The sequence below is a fragment of the Grus americana genome, chromosome 33, assembly GCF_028858705.1.
Source record: "Grus americana isolate bGruAme1 chromosome 33, bGruAme1.mat, whole genome shotgun sequence".
Lineage (NCBI taxonomy): Eukaryota > Metazoa > Chordata > Aves > Gruiformes > Gruidae > Grus > Grus americana.
In genome coordinates, this window is record NC_072884.1 from 542,229 (window position 1) to 562,844 (window position 20,616).

General features: G+C 52.2%; 1 protein-coding gene across 4 annotated transcripts in view; it reads right to left on the reverse strand.

The window, feature by feature from the left end:
* Positions 1–20,616, reverse strand: part of WIZ (WIZ zinc finger) — a 54,525-nt gene that overhangs the window by 23,205 nt on the left and 10,704 nt on the right. The gene's annotated exons all lie outside the window — the stretch shown is intronic.

A 20,616-nucleotide genomic window follows, 5' to 3' on the forward strand; every position in this document is an offset into this window, starting at 1 on the left:
GAGGAAGCCTTTGGCTGTGTCCAACAAAGACGTCTGGATTGAACCTACCTAGCCTAAAGGCTCTGTCAGCCAGAGCTGAGCTCAGGGCAGGACGTGGGAGTCTCGCTCCTCGTGCCGGATCACCCCCATCCCGGTCCGGCCACGCATCACCTGTCCCGGCTGTATGGAAAGCAGAGACTCGCTTGTTATTACAGGCGAGGCCGGAAGCTTGGGGAAGCCGAGGCGTAGCTGGGTGAATCCAGGTTGTTTCCTGCTGTGAACCAGCCTTGGGCAAGCAAGCTTGCTGCTGCGACAAGGAACTGTCCTGCATCCCTGCTCCCATCATCATCATCATCTTGGGTCATGGGATGCCCAGCAGCCTGGAGCTCACCGGCATGGTGGAAATAACCAGGAGGCCCTGGGAAGGAGGTGTCCACAGCTTGACGGAGGGTGCAGGCCCACCACAGACCACGCATGGGGCTCACGGAGCGGAGCGACGTGCAAGGTGGAGCTCAGCCTCCACCACGCACCGACCAAAGACCCAGAGAGCCTTTAACGTTGAATGCGAAGATGAGAGCGAGCAGGATCAAGCTGCACATCCTGGGAGGGGAACAGGGAGTGCTTTGGAAACACACGACCGAGGAGATGGGTTTTGCTGCAACCTGTCTGCAGGCTCAGCCCGTGAGAGCCTCTACAGCCCAAAATGGCCCTCGTCACCTCCGGGATGGATGCAGCCGCTCATAGTTTGCGTTTATTCTATGGATTACTGGTTACGTGCTGTAAAACCAGGAGGAACGTGGTATTCGGGCCACCCCACTGGTTATGGAGATGGGGGAGGCAGGGCAGGAACTGCCCCAAAAGCAGAGGAGGGACGTGAAAAGCCAGGGTTGGCTCCCCATCCTTCTAACATCTTAGGTGAGCCACTTTAGAGGCGAAACTTTTAAGGCTGAGCATCTCCAATGTGTAGGTCTCACTTGGAGACGATGGGGTTTGAGATCTTTTGTTTAGATGCAGGACCACACACATTGCTGGGGTTTATCCAACGTCGGCACTGTCAGAGCCCATCCTGGAGAGGTGGCAGCATCCCTGGCTCCCAGATCACGTCCTTTTGGCTTTGGTTTCGGAAAAGACCAGCAGGATCCAGGGCCAAGCTGCCGAGGTCACGGGAGACCGGCAGCATTCATTCAGGAAAGCCTGAGTCACCAACCGGCCAGGGCGGGAACGCTGGGGGAAAGGACGGGAAAAAACCCAACCCTCCCAAATCGGCAGATTTTAAACGTTTCCATAAATCCTCAGCGCATGGATGGAGAGGGGCAGAGAGCACTGATCACCGAGAAAGGACAGTGGCAGGAGCCTTCCAGGGACTCTTTTGTTCTCCAGAGCTCCAGCACAGCTCCTATTTTTAGAAACTGTCTCCTTTAGAGGAAAACATGCGGTGATTTATCTTTCTCCTGATGAGCACGTAACTGCACTCCCTGCAAATCCTGGTTTCTTGGAAACAGCGAGATGAGGGAGTTTAATGTCTTGGACTTAGGAGGCTCAAATTTACCCTCTATGGTAATCCAGCAAGAGCTGCTCCTCTAACCACAGGAGCGTGGCTGCAGCTTCTCCCGAGAGAGCACGGCAAATCTGAATTTGTTTTTAAGCTCACGGTCTCTCCTCCAAGAGGTCAAACAACCTCGTATCAGGGCCACGGGTCTCTCCTCTCTGTTTTTCCTCTATCTCAAGAATTAAAGCAACCCGGCCAAGACATCAAGACACTTTCAAAATAGAGCCATCACACGAGTCCGTGGCCAAAACACAAGCAAAAAGCCAAAGATAAGGGAAAACCTGTGAGTTTCCCAGTACGGGAGCAGTTACGCAGAGACCAGGAACTCTCCTAGACGCGACGGACCCAACTCTAGTCAAATTTGGCGATGGTTGCTTATATAACACATTTCAAAGGTCGTGGATTGAGAAATATCAACATCTCCAGAACAGCAGAAAGAGCTCCGGCTCGTCGAGGCCGTCACAGTCAGGGTTGATAAGCAGAGGTTAACGGCACGCTCGAGAGGCTCGATAGCATATCGAGGTGCAAAAAATTTTGCCTAAACCTTCAACACCACCCAGAAAACACGAGGATGCACCCTCAGGTGCTTTTCCACGTCACCGCTCTTTGTACGGCAGATGCTACACAAAGGGTCGGGTTTATTTTGTACCAGAGCTACTCAACACGCATTTTAAGACTTGACACCCCAAATGGTAGCTGTGATATTTAGCAAGGTCACCCTGCTGCGTCAGAAGGTCACAGAGATGTTGATAGATCTGACACCCAATGAAGCGAGCCCAACAAAGGTCTCTGATCATCGTAGACCAGAGGATGTGATGAATAAAGACAAGCTGGGGGAGTCGGGCTCGTTCTGCTTCAAGATGAGAGCATGAAGGTGTGCCTACAGCCACTAATTGGAGGGTGTAAAGAAGATGAAGACAAACTCCACCTGGACACGTACAACGAGAGGACAAGGAAAGCACAACATGGGAACCTCTTCCCTGTGGGAGTGGGACAGATCTGGGACAGGCCAGAGGTGTGGAGGACCTCCATCCTTGGAGTTGCTCAAAACTCAACTGGATGCAGCTTGAGCAACCTAACTTTGAAGTGGGCTGTGGTTTGAGCACAGGGATGGGATGAAGACCTCTGGAGGGTCCTTCCAACCTCAATTATTCTGTGACTTTAGGATTAAAAGCCCAAAGAAGATCAAGATTCTAAATCAAAGAGGTCTTTTGGATGGTGGTTGCCATCAAGACCCTAGGCCACCTTGAAACAGGGAGAGGATCTCTCTCTCTCCTGAAGAGCTCAGCCAAGAAACTATATTCTCCTGAAAGTTTTCTACCTGGCTCCCAAGAGGTGTCTAGTGACAGTTTAAAAAAGCATAAACAAACAAAGATCTAAAGAAAACTAAAATACTATTATTTCCCAAACTTCAAACTGTGTGAGGCTCCATCCCCTGAATACAACAGAAAGTTTCCCTTCCATACAATCCTCCAAGATGGGAGGAAGGACACCTACCTGACCTCCACGTGCTTTCTGCATCCCGTATCTCAGCGATAAAGGATGAGGAGGGAGACTCAGCTCCAACTCAAGCTCTCCAGGAGCTCCCAGATCAGCTGGGTTCCCACTGCAGAAGGACCGGCACTTCCAAAGGACATCAGTCTGAGGATTGGGTGAACTGGTCTCCAGCCAAGGGAGGAAAAACCCAGGTTCCTCCAGAGGGTGATGACTTGGTTTAGACCAGAATTGGACACTTCAAAAATCCTAAATTATGCAAATTGGAGAGGAATTTGCAATACCATTTTTCTGAGCAATCTGAGCACTTCCAAAAGCCCTTAAAACTAGATGATCACCTCCGAAAAGTCTTCACTGAGCCTACACATGCTCTCCGAAGCTTTGTTGTTTTTTTTTTTTTTTCCCCCCAGCCTAAATGAACTGAATAAAAGGAGGCCAAAAGAGATATTTTACTCCTCTACAGCCAGGCTGAGGGACCTTGCCATTTAAGCAATGCTATTAGGCAAGGGGTGAGTTATTGCATCATCTTCCGAGTAACGCAAGATGTCGCAAGCCACGATTTAGCTCTGGAATTAAAGACTAGCTCCTACTTAAGTCTCGCACTTTAATCTTGGGCATTTAATTTGAGAGCAAAAGGTACCGGAACAATCACTCATTGGCACCAGCGGCTAATATTGTAAATAACCTGAAAAAAACCAAATTTGGCTCAACGCGTGGCCTTTCACGGTCAACCATCAGTGCCGAAAAAAACAGCAGACAGACCCACACAGCAGGATTACTGCTCAATAGCAGCGGGAAAACACCATGTTCCCACGCCATGGTGGTGCCGGAGCCGAGCAGCTGGGTGTTCACTGGCGTGCTACCACCCAACCCAGCCACGGGGATTTCTACCGCATCGGATGGCGCAGATTTGGGTGTGTTACCAGTGCAACGAGGAATCCCATGCTGGAAACGTTCGGTCACCCAGGGCTATAGGATGGCCAAGAGTTGGGGTGGGTTTTCCAGCCCCCCACACCATAGGAGATATTTAACTACCCAAAAGTTCGCTAGAAATGCAAGGAAGCAGGAGCTTTGTTGCCCACATCCCAGCCCATCTCCAAATCCATCCTACAGCCCCAAACTCGTCTCTTCCAGCCCAAAGCAGCCGTGTAAGAAGATCTCTCCAAGGCCACATCCGTGCTGGCTGAGCCACAGCAGGTCAAATCCAAGCTAGGCTTGTGTTTGCAGGGCAAACAGTGGCGCTCGGTGGGCAAAGGTGCTGTTGGTGCTTTCGCTCGGCAAGCCTGGCATCCCCGACTACGAGCACGTGGCTCCGGGCTGAGAGCACGCAGCAGGAGAAGCAAAACACAGAGATCCTGCAAAAGAGGGTGCAGCTGGCAGCTCTTCCCTCTCCAACCCACCCTAAACAGGACCAACAGCTCCCGCGTGAAGGTAGGGCTTTGCATGAGCACCACGAAATGATCCATGGCAGAGCTTTTCCCTTGCACAAGAGAAGATGACCGCCTGCACCTCGGCATCCCCCCGTCCACCGAAAGCACCTGGATGAGCAACTTGGGTGCTATGCGCATGTCAGGCTCAGCCTGGAGCTATTTGGGTGGCCACCCATGCCAGATTCAAACTCTTCGATGGTATTCCTGCCCCAAAATCCTTGGGGTAGACACTACTCCTCTGCACCTAGAGCCCCGCATCGCTCCGTGCTTGCAATAGCCACTTTCCAGGAGAAATCATTTCACCCATGGTCTCATACGAGTGTCCAAATGATCTCGCCGGAGCCAGACGAGACGATCGTGTTCTCCATCCCTTTGCTGTGGCTTGCCAGAAGCAAGCTGGAGATTTCGCTCGTGCTCCTGAATACAGATGAGCTGGTGTGAGGACAGGCTTTGCTGCGGGAGGGCTTGGCTGGAGACACAAACTTCACGTTTCCTCCTGAAAACGGGCGCACATGGGGTCAGTTTCCCAGGTCCCACGCTGATGAAAGCTCTCGGCCATTTGCAGATGGAAACAAGACGCATTTCTTTCTCCTTTGCACTGCGTGGTGGTTCAGGGCAGTATTTAAGGACGCTCCTAAGCCTGCGGGCAGGTGACCTTGAGGACAGGAGCTCTTCAAAGCACAGCGTGCTGGCAGCACATCGCGTCTCATCTGACTCGGGCTTAGCCGGCTGCTGACAGAGCTGGGGACGGTGCCGTTGTGTTTACGCGACGCTGACAGCTCCATGTTCGCTTCTGCTTGGGCTTCCTGGGAGCGACATGGGTCCATTCACCCCTCTGTAGGTGCAGGGTGCTGGAAGTCCGTGTATTTAAGGGCTGGAAATGCCCAGGGTTGTGCAACGAGCGTCCAGGTGCTGATATTTCTGCTGCTGGACTTTGCACAGGCAGGGGCAACGGCTGGGCTTGGGAGCTTGGAGGACTCTGTATCATTGCTGTGAGGGGGTGAAGCAGACTCTGCTGATGAAAGAATGATGTCCAACCCCGTAACGGGGTGAAAAACCCAACATAGGGGTAAGAGCATCCTGAAGGGATGTAGCTCGGTGTTCCCCAGCCAAAGGATCCCACGTTTTTAATTGCACTGGTGCTACTGACTGTCAAATTATTCACCCATCGACTCGCCGAGGCCGCACTGAGCTGCGGTAATCCTGGCAGGAGCGGAGCCATCCATATGCAGTCCCTCTGGCTCCTCAAGCACTTAGCAATGCTGGAGATAACCCAAAAGAGGAGGCAGGACTGTGTAGGCAGGGTACAGGCAGCACGGATTTACACCAGCTCCAAAACCACAGCGAATGGCGCGCCAAGTGCTGGCAGCTGTGGTCCCATCCGTCCTGCCGGCACCACGCGTCCCGGTCATCCTTTGCACCGGCTCAGCTCTTTTTCTGAGCTGTTTCAGTGGGTTTAACGTAGAGAATCACCGGGAAAGATGGGATCAGGTTCACAAACAAGGACTGCAGATATCTCCAGGGAGGGACAGAGCCAGCTGCCAGAGGAGCAGGTCAGAGCTCTTCTCCTCCATGACTTGACACTTATCTCAACGCGGTGACTCATACGGGATCTCTCCACCGAGAGAGAGGCCGGGTGCAAGACAACCAAAAGGCATTTGGGAGGCCAGGGATCAGCACAATTCCTGTCCTTCGGTCTCCTCCTCGGGTTCCACTTTGTGCCTGGGGATGGAGGATGGCCCCCCAGAGACAACATGGCACCTCCACCCTTAGAGATCTTCCGAGCTGGACAACCTGCTCTTGCTTTGGCATCAGCTCTCCAACCTAAATCCCCCTTCTACCTGAAAAGATGTTGAGGCTAAACAAGAAGCACCCCAAATCTTCTTTTTCCAGCTTCATAAAGGCATCACCCTTGCTGCTCTCTGCCTGTTCCCAGTACTCATCCAGACACAAACAACCAAACCGTCCCCCAACAACCGAACTTCAAGGCGTAGCAGCCTTCAGTGGGGGCTCAGAGACCTCCCAAAACCTTGCTCAGGCAGAAATTAAAGCAATTTTGGTGCAGAAGGAGCCAAAACCTCCTGCCTTTCGTTTCAGCAAGTCCTTGGCCCGTGCCCGATTTGGGGAGCAAAATAAAATAATCAAATCCCATTTCCATCCCTTAAGCGATCACCCCACTGGATGGCAGATGGGTCAGGGACCGGCTCTCCTCGCTGCCCCAAAGGAAACCCAAGGCTGTGGGGAGACACCAGGACAACCTGGAGGACAGGCACAACATCCCGGTCCCACCAACTTTGAAGAGCTCTTGGCAAAAGAAACCACACCACCAGGAACTCCAGAGCAGAAGGTGAGGACCTTCAGGCACTACCAAGACCAGCAACACCCCAATATCAGCTTTGCTAGAAAATTTTAAGACAACAGTGAGCCACTGAGCTCACTGAGATAAAAGAGATGAAAAATAGGATTTGCTTCACCCTGCCTGGACATCACAGACCCCAAAACCCCACGCAAGACCGTGGCCCCACGTCCTACCACGTGCTTGGGGACGAGCGAGTCCCTCTTGTCTCTGTCACCAGCAGCAGTCTGGGGTTATCCTGTCCCCGCTATCACAACTGGTTCTCCCTTGAGCAGTTAGAAAGGCAACGCCTGCTCAGGAAGTGGTCTCTGCAGCAGACGGAGGTGGGGAACAGCACGACTGCAAGGGGAGGGCGCTGGATGCGCTGACTCAGCACCCCAGCGAGCTCCAGCTCGTCCCAGCGACCTGGCTGCTTGGAACAAGGCATGCAAGACCACCCCTTCCCCGCCCAGCTCCTTTCCAGCATCCCACTTGGGCAGCGAGGCCAAGCGAAGCACCACAGACCTGGAAAAAATGCCGAACGGCTCCAACCCCACCAGCACCCACCTTCTACAGAGGGTTTCCCGGTACCACCAGCCCTGGTCCTCCTTCGCTCGGCTCTTGCCATACAGGATTACCCTGCCGTCGCTGTCACGCCCAAGCTTAACTCTTCCCCTTGAAATGTGGACCCGGCACCCTGGCTGCCTCTCGGCTCAGCTGTGCCCAGGCACGCTTCCTCCAGCAGCTCCAGAGTTCGTTCTTGCCGGTCCGGACAGATCGGTGCGTGTTGCATCTGTACAAAAACCCACTTGAACCTCTCTGGATGGGACCTCTGCATTATCAAGCGAACCCTAGTTTGTTTTGTATGCCGTCCGCAGGTGCCAAGCAGATGTTCTATGGGATGCAGCATCTTTGCTGTGTGCTCAGCAGCTGCGTTTGTCGCTCCCGCAATGCAAAGCTCGGAGATTTGGCACCAGTTTGGCACCAACCAGCCACTTGCGTTCGAGTCAAGCACTTCTCTCTGAGCGCCGATCACCAATAAGAGCAACAACCCTCCTGCTGAAACACACCGTTCCCCACGCGCGACATCACGATCCTCGTGTTTTGGCTCAGGGGAAATAAAGAATCACCCAAGAGATCCTCGTGTCTGGTTCAGAAATCACCCATCCACTGCCGCTGTCGATGCTCAAGACAGCACCCAAGTTTTCACACCAAGGGGGCAGGGGTCCCATGAGGACAGCTGGGTTTCAGCAAACTGCTTATGCTGGAGCAAAAAAAAAAAAAAAAAAACAAAACTAAACTAAGCCAGTGCCTGTTGGCTCATGTGCATGGGCTCGTGTTCAAGCTGCCCGAGTCAGCAGAGCTCAGGAAGCCTTGCGCGCTTCTGGAAGAGGGAGCCGTAGGAAGCATGACACATCTCAACATGTTGGCTCTGCTCCCCGGGATGTTTATGGTCAGTGAGAGCTTGCCACGGTTTCACAGACTTCACATAAACATCTGGATGAAGAACTCTACTGAGGCTTAACTGGAGACGCTGTCCTGGTGTGGGGCTGACAAGCTCCACGGTACACCCAAGCTGGAGCAGCAGGACCTCAACGTGGACATGCAGGAGAGCCGGAAGCTTCAGGCTCCCATCCCACCACAAGGACTGGCACATCTCCATCGGAGAGAAGAGCAGCACAGGGTGACTCGCTCGCCTATCAAAGCTGCTCCACTGGGGACCCCGTCTTTCTGTTGAGCTCCCATCGAGGAGGAAGACAATGAAGCCAGGGATGAAGTTCCTCATCTCTCTAGTCACCAAGGGTGGAGAAGTCCCACCAGGGTGGAAAGGAGATGTTAAGTGTCTGGATGGGAGCCACACTGCAACTTTGAATGCTTCCCTTCAGCTCTCCCAGGACAGCACGGTCCCTCCAGCCCTTGTAGGACTTGCCAGGGCCACCCAGGGGTGGCCAGAAGACGACGTTAAATTTTAATCTCCCAAACCTCAACCATTTGGGCACCGTCATCTTCTCAGAAACAGCTGCGCAGCAACATGCAGTTTCTTTTCCAAGAAAGAGGCCAACCTGCAGGTCTGCGAGCCAAAGAGCAGAGCCAGGAGAGGACGAGCTGTCTGCCCAGAGGAAGGGCCGCACCCTTCCATGACTGACGGAGCTGGGAGATGTCCCCGCAGCAGCCCAGGGACCTCGGGAAGGGGAGTCTCCACCGTGGTTTTGGCCACCACAACCCACCAGTGAGATCTTTGCTTTGGAGACCAAGTGGGACCAACCTACTCAAGGCAGAGAGGGAGAAGCATCACAGCAGCATAAAACCCAGCAGGACCCATGAATGCAGAGGAAGATCTACAGAAGATCATGAAGGCCGCTGGAAGAAACATCTATGGGGGCAAAGACTCAACCAAGAAAGAAGCACTGAGGGGCTGCACTAAAGAGTCTCCTGGAGAACTCAAGCAGCCACTGGTGATATCTCATACCTGCTCCTGACCCCAAAGGGTGCGTTAGAAAGGTCCCCAATGTGGAAGAGAGCCGGGCAGCAGCACCCTGAGGGAAAAGGATGGGGATATTGTGCCGAAAAAGCCAGGAGTAACTGCAGGAATCGGAAGAGAGACAGGGATGATCAACCGCATCGGGATGGGAAGCTCGTTAGCTGGATGATGAACGACCTGCTGCACTCAGCGATCACATGGGAGCTGTGAGTCACCAACGGTGTGGTTAGGGGAAAAAAAAACCACCAAAAAATAGAAGAAAAAAAAAAATCTAGCTGTGGTTTGCAACCTGCAGTTCACGAACGACTTCGAAAGGCAGCGGAGAAAAGCCAGCCCGTTGTCAGCAGCTTGAACTCACTCCACAGGCATCCGCTCCCCGCTGGAAAACCTCCGGCAAATCTAATGAGGCGGAAAAACCCCCCTGTTTCTCCCCAAAACTCTGCTCACAATGGGTCGAGAAGTCCGTGCCGAGACAACGCGCGGGGTTTCATCGCTGGTGTACGAGTGAGATTAACCGAAACTGAAACAGGTGCGAGGAAAGGCTACCACGGGGAAACTGCTGTGAGCAGACGAACAGCGTGGCTTGTTTAGCTTGGCACGGCCAAGCGGGAACCCGACACTTTCCCAGCGAGGAGCTTTGCTCTTATTTCCAGCCTCCCCGTGCTCCTCGGCTGGAGGACACGAGTTATACTTGGGTTTTCTCAGCTCTCAGGGTATTTGCAGAGCCTGGGGGGATGCACTGGAGCTGTGCCCTGGCTCCCAGCCCCAGCATGGGGGGGGGACGCAGAGCCCGGATCCATCCAAAGGTAAAGTTTTGGGTTGCATTTCCTCCAAGAGGAAGGCAAAACCTGGTGGTACAATCCTGATGGCGAGGGCTGAGGGCTTGCTCCCAGGCTCCAGAGTAATCTAGACTTCCCAAAATAACTCCAAACGTTTGTATGATTTTGGGTTCCGGTGGTATTTCCAAGGCTCCTGCAGAACCAGGAGGAGACCGTGGGGCAAGGGCAGACGCTCAGTGCCCCAAATCTGGGGAGGACAACGCTGCACCTTCCTCCCCCCCCCGTGCTTGGACCACACTGCCACCTCTCAGCATCTCTTGCACCAAAGACGCTCGGCCCACGGCACCTCTCAGCACAGCACCGACCCTGTTTGACAATCTCAAACCCAAACCCTCCTGCTTTGAACCTAGGAGAACCTCCGGCAAAACCTTCATGTGCTTCAGAAAACAACGCTGAGGTTTGAATAGGTGCCAGCTCCTAAGTGCTAATTGCTCTCTCGTGCCTGCTGCCTGCTTCAGGCAGTGAAGGCATTTGCTCTACGTCCATCTTCTAAAAAGACTTTTGAACCCCCCCCCCAAAAAGACTTTTGAAACCCCCCCCCCCAAAAAAAGACTTTTGAACCCCCCCCCCCCCCCCAAAAGACATCTTCTTCACAAGCTCTCCTTAACCATCCCTCGCACAGCCCCGAGCGTGCTGGCCCGGCACCAAGCCATCTCCCAAAGTATTTTCAAGAAGCCAACGGACTGGGTGCAGATGCTCCGTAAAACCTGGCCATTCCTTTACCTTGGGGCTCCCCAGCCGTACCCTCAAATCTGGCAGGATGGGGGGTTGCAGTGAGCATCGTGGACCGCTGGTCCCCCTCCCACGGATGCTGCCGGTGGTGGGTCCTGCATCCAGCATCTGCACCGGGTTTTACAGCTGCCGTGCCATGCGGTGGAAGCCACCCTCTGCAAATCAGGGTGCAAATACCTGTTTAACAGGGTATTTTCTACCCGAGGTGTTTCCAATTCTGCATTTCCCCCATTACCAAGCCTTTTAAAAACAAAAGGCATGTGAGAAAGAGCACTGCCCGAGGGTGTCAGCCCTCCATTCAAGTCTTTCACCAGTAGCTAAGAGCCCAAATTGAGCCTTTTAAGAGGCGATTCCAAGCCGATCCTTGAAAACCTTTCATTTTTTTTATTTCCCTTAAAGAGTTAGCAGGCCTCGGAGCAAATTCATCCTCTAGATCCTGCTCTGTTCCATCCAGCTTTAAGCAAGATTTATGTGACGGGCGGCAGAAAACTTTCCTCGTCAGCAGAGGACACATCCAGCATCTAATGAAAGAACAGTTTCTATCCAAGCTGCTTGAAAAGCATCCAGACTCTGTTGCAAGCTCATCTTGTTTGGATCCATCTCTATTAAGTTTCCAGCAGATCTCGGCTGCTCCCATAAAAGTGGTAGTGTTTTTACCGGCGATGAATGCAGGCGATTCACATTGCCGTCCCCTTTTCGCTCCGGGTCCCTCCGACTCTGCGTCTTTCACCCCCATCGACTTTTTCTTCTGTTTGGCAGCAGGTTTTGGCTTCACCGTCGTTAAAATGAGGTTTTAATTACCTAAAAAGCAACGACGGGGCAGCCCTGGGAAGACACAAGGCTCAGCTCTTTTGTACCTGTAATATTAGCAGGCAAGAAGATCCCCAAAGGCTGTTTTGGATGCTATAAGGTCACGGAGGAGACTCCTGAGGGATCTTTCTCTCACTGTTCGTTGCTGTCAGCCTGTAACGAGCTGTCCTTTCCAATTACAGAAACCCACCGTCCGCCACGAAGACCTGGGAACGCTTATTAATCACGCTGGCATACGTGCCGGAGCGCTCCGGAGAGCGCGCGACATTGATGGGCAAGCCTTGCCGAACACAAATGCTTCCCCGAACCGAGCTGAGAGGTTGGATTCGGTCCTTGGCGCGAGCACGGGCTCTCGGGGCCACCTTGGCACGGCGTCAGTGCCAAGCGCTGGTGTTATTGCCGTGATTGAGAATCGCTGGACGCCTTCGCCTGGCAGCATCTCACCCCCCACACATGTCGGGGCCGGCAGGAACGTGTTGGGCTCCAACAAAGATGATGAGATGGAACCCAAAAAGCTGCTGAGATCCTTCCTCCACTCAACCATCCTACATAGAGGAGGGCTGGGGGGGGGGGCGGGGGGGAACCTGAACACCGCAGGGTGGAAAAGCAGGACTCTGGCCCCAGGATGAGCAAGAAGGGAGCGGCCACCAGCAACACTGGCTGGAAAATAGAGATAAATGGAGAATATTTGCAGCCCTTACCCAGGGCTTAGAGTTAAGGCTGTGCTTGCACATCTCTGCAGGGACTATCCGGTACTAACTGGGGAGAAACACTTTCCCCAGTTCCTCTGTCCTTAAACTAATACTTTTTTCTACATCTTGGAGTCTTTGATGGCCATGCCCCAGAAGTCTCTTCCCACAGATACATACGTTTTTGGGAAACAGCAAGAAAAGGAAGGATTTTGACCCCGCATACAGCCCAAAACTATAGCAACGCACCAGATAACACAGTTACAAGGAGGACAAAGCAGACATGGTGCCACCGGGGAGGAAGGCTCATGCTCAGCTCCATGTTGCACCCTAGAGACAAACCCAAGTGGGATAAGTGCCACCAGTTCTCCTACAACGACACGATGCTTCCGCAGCAAGAACTTCATGTCTTAAAACCAGCTAGGTTCCACCAAAACCGCAAAGCACCAGCTGGGTTGAAACCAGTGTGTCCCAATGACACAAGGACATAGAATCTCCTGGGTTGGAAGAGACCCACCAGGATCATCAAGCCCAACTCCTGACTCCAGAAAGGGCAACCAAAAAGTTAAACCCTATATCCAAGAGCGTTCTCCAAACCCTTCTTGAACACCAACAGGCTTGGGGCCATGACCTTATCCCTGGGGAGCTTGTTCCAGTGCTTGACCACCTTCTCCATGAAGGAGTCTTCCCTGACGGCCAATCTGAACTTCCCTTGATGCTGCTTTAAGCTGATCCCTCGCATCCTACTACCAGACACCCAAGAGAAGAGATCAGCACCTCCATGTCTTCCCACCATCACAAGGAGGTTGTAGACAGCAATGAGGTCGCCCCTCAGTCTCCTCTTGTCCAGGCCGACCAACCCAGGTATCCTCAGCTGCTCCCCACAAGCCCTCTACTCCTTTCACCATCTCTGTTGCCCTCCTTTGGCCACGTTCTAATATTTTTATGTCCTTCTTAGATTGGGGAACCCCAAAGTGCCCACAGGGCTTAAGGTGAGGCCACACCAATACGTGGGACAACCACGTCTTTCAACCAGTTCACCATGCTGTGCCTAACGCACCCCAGGATACAGCTGCCATGAGGGCACATGGTTGACTCCCATTGAGCTTCCCATCAACCAAAGCCCCCAGATTCCTCTCTGCAGGGCTGCACTCCAGCCTCTTGGCCCCAAATCTATATGTACGTCCCAAATGATGCCATTCCAGGTGCAGAATCTGGCATTTGTCCTTGTTCAATGTCATACAGCCGGTGACTGCACAGCGCTCTGATCTATCAAAAGCCTTCTAACCTCAAGGGAATCGAAAGCTTCTCCTGATTTAGTATCATCAGCAAACTTACTGAGTGTGCACTCAACTCCCACATCCAGGTCATCGATAAAAACATTTAAGAGAGGAAAAACCCTTTGAGAACACCACTAGTGACTGGCCACCAGCCAGATGTTGCCCTGTTGACTATAACTCTTTGAGCCTGACCCTTTGGCCAACTGTTCACCCAACGTGTTGTGTCCATGTCTAGCTGTATGCTGGACATTTTGTCCAGAAGGATACTCAAACAGTATCAAAAGTTTGCTAAAATCCCCAAAAAACACATCCACTGCCTTCCCTTCATCCATGAGGCAGGTAACCCTGTCACAAAAGGATATTCAGTTAGGAAGACATGACCTTCATGAACCCACTCTGGCTTTGACCAATGACCGCATCATCCTTCAGGTGTTTTTCAGTAACTCCCAGAATAACCCTCTCCATAATTTTACCAGGCACCAAAGCAAGACCGACAGACCTATAATTACCAGGGTCATCTTTCTTGCCCTTCTTGGAAACTGGAATAACATTTGCTAGCTTCCAGTAGACTGGGACCTCTCCAGAGTCCCAAGACCCGCGATAAATAACAGAAAGGTCTCAAAATAACATTGTCCAACTCTCCCAGTACCCTGGGATGAATCCCATCAGGCCACACAGACTTAGGTGCATGCAGTTGCTGCAGCAAATCTCATAAAAGTTTAAAGTCAACTGGGAGTGGTCCTCAACCCAGTTGTGGTCCTCCAACCGTGGGCTCCACAGGGTCCCATGGCCCATCACTGGTGTTAAAGACAGGGGTGAAGAAGGCATGAAATGTCTCTGCTTTATCTTCATCCCTATTTATAAAGTGACCAACTTCATCAAGTAACAGACCAATGTTTTCTTTAGTCCTCCTTTTGCTGTTAACACACTTTAAAAAAATCCCTATTTTTTTGTCATCCACCACGGTACCGGCCAGACACAGTGCGAACACAAGTTTCATTTTCTCAGCAGCAGCAAACTCCAGAGAAGGATTAACGTGGCCTCATGCCGAAGCATTAGCTCATTTCTGCTGGGGTTGGGAGAAGGTTACGGTATCTCCATCCCCAGCTTGACCTAGCAGCAGTGTGCTCTTGCAAAAGGGGTCATTGCCACAGCCATTTATCCCTTAAAAGCTATTCAGGAGCATGTATCCCCCTGATATTGAGAAAAATAAATTAGATTTAGGCCACTTGCTGAGGTTTTCCAGGTATCTGACAGCCTGGACGAAGCAGGAGAGCAGCCTGGGCTGCAGGACAGAAGGAAGCCACCCCGAAAAACCCAACACTGCAGCTACAAAACATTTACATCCCACTTGCCCCAACCAAGAACTTGGCTTTGCATGCCCAAAAAACCAAGCTTGCACCGGTACAAAAGCTTTCCTCCCCACAAATGCTCAGTGGAGAAGAAGGATTGGGCCATGTCCTACTTTGCAAGGCAGCAGGAGAATCCACGGCTGTTCCCAGTGTTGCCCCCGTCTTATTTTTAAACCGTGGCCCGGTTAGCACGAGTGACGGCACAGGGGAGAGAGAATGCTCGGGGGGTGCTGGATTTGGGAGGTTATTTATAGACACCGAAAGACGGGCACGGCAGGTGCTCTGCAACTTGGACAACCGCTACCGAACACAAGTGTGAAACCTTCTCCCAGCTTGCCAAGGAGGACCACCAGGCAACAGGACAGGAGCAAAGACCACCCCTCCTCGCTGCAGACCTTGCCTGTTCAGAGCCGCGGTTTTGGACTACCAAACACCACGCATGGCAGGAAAACGCCTTGAACGCCACTCACCCCGTTCTGTTGGTGGCACGTTTGAGGACCACATCATGATCCACCTTCTCACCCCATAAGAACGTCATGGTGCTTGTGAGCAACCGCTCAACCCAACCCTTGTGCTGCCATCAAATCCTTATTTTGGTGCTTACTGAGACACGGGCGGAAAACTACCAACCCCCAAAGTCTTTGGGAAGAGATTCACAGCCGAGAGTTTTGTTACCCCTGCGTTAGAGGAGACATAGCGTGGGGTTTTTTCCATGCAACTTTAGGGTTTCCAACTGTACTCCATGTCCCAGTTCCAGCTAAGCCCTGCCTGTTGTCTTGGACTCAAGTATTCAATTATTTATTTGCTAGGCAACAACATGACATCTTTCCTGGCACCGTTCGCAGGCTAAGAGGCTGACGAAGCGGTAATTAGCGAGGAAGGTTACTGGGACTGTGAGCTCAACCTCCTGGTTAAGAGAGGTTGAAAGCCAACAGCTTAAACTCAGCACAACACCAGCAAGGAAGGAGACAACGTTGGAAAACAGCCATGACTTCAGGGGAAGCCCCTCGCCCATGCAAGAAACCTCATAAAAGGCCACTGGATGTAGGAACTGAGGACCGTCCCGAAGAGTTAAGGCATGATTAGCAAGAGCTGCACCTCTGTTGGGTGTCTGGTCTCATGACTTGCATATCTTTTCTGGATGGAGTTCAAAGGCGGGCAATAAAAAAAAAAAAAAAAAAAACCCCAAAACAAATGGCCCGGCAGTTGGCAAACACACCTTGGGTCTGGCTACACGTGAGCTGCTCCACTTCAGAAAAAGGTTTAGAGGCACCTGGAGCTCTCTGCTTAACCCAAGATCAAACCAAAGCCTGATTTCCTACACTGGAGCACTTCACATGGGGACTCAACTTGGAAGAAGAACAACATGTTTTCCCCCAAAACATCCCTAAAACTCATTCCGATGCTTCACAATTAAAACTAGGATAGTGCCACGAGGTCTCATCACCCCACCAAAGCCCAGATCTAGGACAAACCTTGGCATTGCAAGGGCTGAGTGTACTTTGGCCTCCAATTTTATTTCCCAGGCTCCTGTAGACCAACTGCTCCAGCTCTTTGCTCCTGCCTCTCATCTGCAAGTCCCTACCCCCAGGAAGGGTCATCCAGATGCTCTTTGGAACAACAAGGATCAGGAAGCATCTCGAGACCCTCACACACATCCTCCATGACCAAGAATTTAAGACTTCATTAAAGGAGAGTTTAAGGATTGGGCTTGTAAACTACGTGAACATCGATCAGAAGAATTTAAGGAGCAATTTCTTGGGAGTTTTTTGCTATCTCCCTGGGCACGTGGTTGTACAATCGCTGGCCGGGGCAGCTCAGACCAAGACGGACACACAGACTCAACCAACAGTTCAGCGACAGCAGAAAATGGCTCTTCAGAAACCGCCGTTTAAGAGACCAACACTCCCCTCGCGCAAGCCCCAAACGCCGCTTCCCTTCTCCATCTCTTTGCTTGAAGCTGTTGGCAGCCGACGCAAAACAAGCCCGACCCTGGTGACCTGCTTGGGCACAGGAGGACACCACCAAGAGCAAAGCAAGAGACGTTCCTTCAGCTGCGGTGCAATGATGTTAAACCGTTATCTTGCGCAATTTCTGGACACAAGTTCTCCATCTCGGGCATGTGCAGGATCCTTTACCTTCCCCGTGTTGAACTGCGGCCACCAAATGCCACCACTTTAGCACATCTCCAGCCAACCCATGCCCCTACAGGGTTAATTTGTGCTCGATCGCCAGTTCCCAGTGTTACAAATCACGTCCTAAAACCATCTCCCTTTCTCCATCCACTCCCAGCGTGGCTCTGGGTGGGTGCCCCTCCGGGTGCAGATGCTTTTCAGTATTTTAATGCAAAACTGCAAACGGACTACGTGCATCCACCCAACATCATCCAGATCAACGCAACACAATATCATCTTATATATCACCACGCTCAAAGGTGCCAGCAAGATCTCCGGAGCACGGCTGTGCTATAGCAACGCATGCTTCAAAAATGGCAATTATTGGGTTTTTTTTTTTTTTAGCGGCGGATCTGTTTGGATCAGCTCTGCAGCATGCAAGTCCTGGAGGAGCTTTGCCAAGCCCTGATGAGCAGGTCCGTGTCACGGTGAGGAGCACAGCCATGCCCCGGTGCCACCCAAAACCCAACACCCCAATTTGGGACCATCTCCTGGCTCCATCCAACACCCCAGTTCGGGGCCGTGCAAAGCAACCAGTAAACATTTACTATTTGCAGCAATATTTGAAGCCTGCCACCCAATTTTAGCAGCGCACGCGGCCCTTTGCAACATCTTGCACCCGCAAACTACCTGGTACGTGTCCATCTCCTATTCCTTGTTGCACAAACCAGGAAAAAAACCACACCATACAGCTTAAATCCAGATTTTCCAGTGCCCAGCATCCAAAGGGCTCGATCCAGCACGAGCTGGAGCCTGAGCCCAGTGCTCAGCCACTTGCTGCAGATCCAGCTTGGGCATCGCTGGACCCCAAAATCCATCCGCCACCAGGATTTATTGATTTCTACCATACAGCCAAGCTGCAACTGGTGCTTTTTCAGCCGCTTCCTCCTTATCGCCATCTGCTCCGCGGCGGTTTGGTTATTTAAGCGCCACACAGACTTTGCTCTTCCGAGCAAAGAAAAACCACCTTTGCCCTCTTCTGTGCTCCCATCCCCTCCAAAAGGATACTCGGGACTTTTGGAGGAGGGAAGCAGATTCGGAGAGTCGTTCAGCCTTTATCCACCACCTCCTGTGTCCCCACGGTGAGGATGGGCACGTTTTGGGGGTGAAAGCCATCCCCCAGAGAAGTTCTGGGGTGGGTGGGGAGCTAGATAATGTGGCGACGCGGATCGGAGGCACAGCGATTTGTTGCCAGTGCCACCAATCCCCAAATGACCCAGATTCAGGCAATTTCAATCCTGGTGGTTCACTTGTCCCATGAGATTCCCATGGCACCTTATGCTCAGCCTGGAGAGTAGCTCCAGTTTAGCAGGACGCCCCTAGAAAAGCCCCTGCAGCATCTAACGAGCTTTGCTTTAACAATGACAGAGGTGACAATATCTCAGAGGACAGGACTAAGGACATCTATGAGGACACACTCCATTAGCGTGCAAGAACAGATGCCGCAGAGCTCCCACCATCCCCAATCCCACTGGATTTCTCCCCATTTTGCAAGGGCAGCCAAGCGCACAGCCAGGATCCCTCCCTCCATGGCAGCGGGATTTTGCTAGGGTTGCAAGGGGAAACTGAGTCACAGACGGAGCCCTGCAGCTTGAGATTATCTCTTTGTAAGATAATTTAAGCCAGATATCACCCTCCGGGCAACGGAACCCCAAAACCAGGCTCTTCTCAGCACCACGGAATGGGCGAGCATCACTATTCCCCAGAGGCAATTAAAACCCAAATTACTGCCAACCCAAGGACAAGTTGTCCCCAAACCACTCCAGGCCATAGACACAGATGGGGACAACTTCCAACCCATGCAGTACCGGCAACCATCACACCCCTGTGGCTTATTTCTGCAATTTAGTTACTGTCTAAGAGCATATTCGGGGCGGGGGGGGGGGAAATCCCTACAACCTACAGCCCCATGGGACCAACGAGTGCTGAGCTGTCGGGACAAGCCGGCACCTTTCCCTGGGGTCATTCCCTGCGTGGGCAGTGGGCGCCGAGCCCACATCCACCCCGGGAACGCCGCATCCTGCCCCTCAATTTCCCCAACAGAGATGGGAACGGAGGCAAACACGGCTCTGAGCATCCTTCCCCAGGCTCTTGTGTGTGACTCTGGGCTCAAGTGGGCTCTTGAGTTTCATTCCAGCAAGGAGAAAAAAAAAAAAAAAAAAAAAAAAAATCGGATCGTGCACGTGGATGGTGGAGAGGGGAGGGGATCTCCGAGTGTCGGGATCAGCCTTTCCTGGGAGCAATCTCAACTTCAAGAGCTCCTTAATGGGGCTCGGAGGGATGAATCAAAAGAGGCTCTTGGCCCGTGACAGCGGTTCTTGCAAGTCAAGACTGGAGGGGGAAGGGGAGAGGGGACACAGAAGAAGGGATTAAAAAGAAAGGAGAAGGGGGGGGGGAAATAAAATAGGTGGAGAAACAAAAGGGACACGGAGGTGGGACAAAGGCTGAGCCTCAGCCCCTGCCACATGCAGTCCATCTTGGGTATTGTCCTTGCTGTCAGACCTGTATAAATTAAAACCCCGGCGCCGTGAACGCCTCTGCTACCTCCCTTCCGCGGCATCGTCTCTTCCCGAATGGGGCAGAAGAAAAAAAAAAAAAATCAAACAAACAAAAAAAAAAAGTCTTTACAAACTTCACGATCTCTGGCTTCCCAAGCAGCCACGCTGAGAAAGCTTGAGCATCCTTTGGGGAGCTCAAAGGGGTGATTCCCCCCCAAAGTTGGGAGGGTTTTTGGGAGGAAATTGCTCCTGCTAAAAACCCCCTGCCAAGAGGACAAGGCGGTGGAGGGTGCTGCGTGGTGTCGAACAAGCCCATGGGCTCTGGTTCTCCGCCAGTCCTTTCATATCACCTCCCAAAAAAAGACACGGTGGATTTATTTAGTTGCCTGGATCCTAAAAAAAAAACCCAAAAAAACCACCCTGCTTCTTTCCACGCCCCCCCTTGCAGAGTTAGAAACGGCTCCGATCTAAACTGAGAGCGGCTTCCCTGCAATCGCAATCAAAATAACCATAAAAAACCCTCTAAATTGGGAATAAACGATGCTGCGGCGAGGTTTCACCGCCTGCAGCGCAGGAAAACCCTGGGGTGTCCATCACGGGCGGGCAGCGGGTCATTAAAGCCATTTGGGATGAAAACGCTCCTTTTTAGCTAAAGCACGTGAGCTGTTTGTACCTGAACTGGGCATTTTCCCCCAGTTGTCCCAGTTTGGCACGTGGCCTGCATCGGTTCGGGCTTACAATGGATAAAACTGGCAATTCCACACATTATAAGGCATAAAAGAGAAGATTTGGTTAAATCAAACCATATCTGGCAGCTCCAGTGCCAGGAATGGCAGATTTTGGGTCGATAATCTCACGCCTGAACCGCAAACTCTGTTTCCTCTCTTCTACTGTTCTCATATTAAATCAATGCATGTTTTGCCTTGATTAATTCGGCTAATTAACACGGCAGCTCCTGGACGGAGGGCACTGG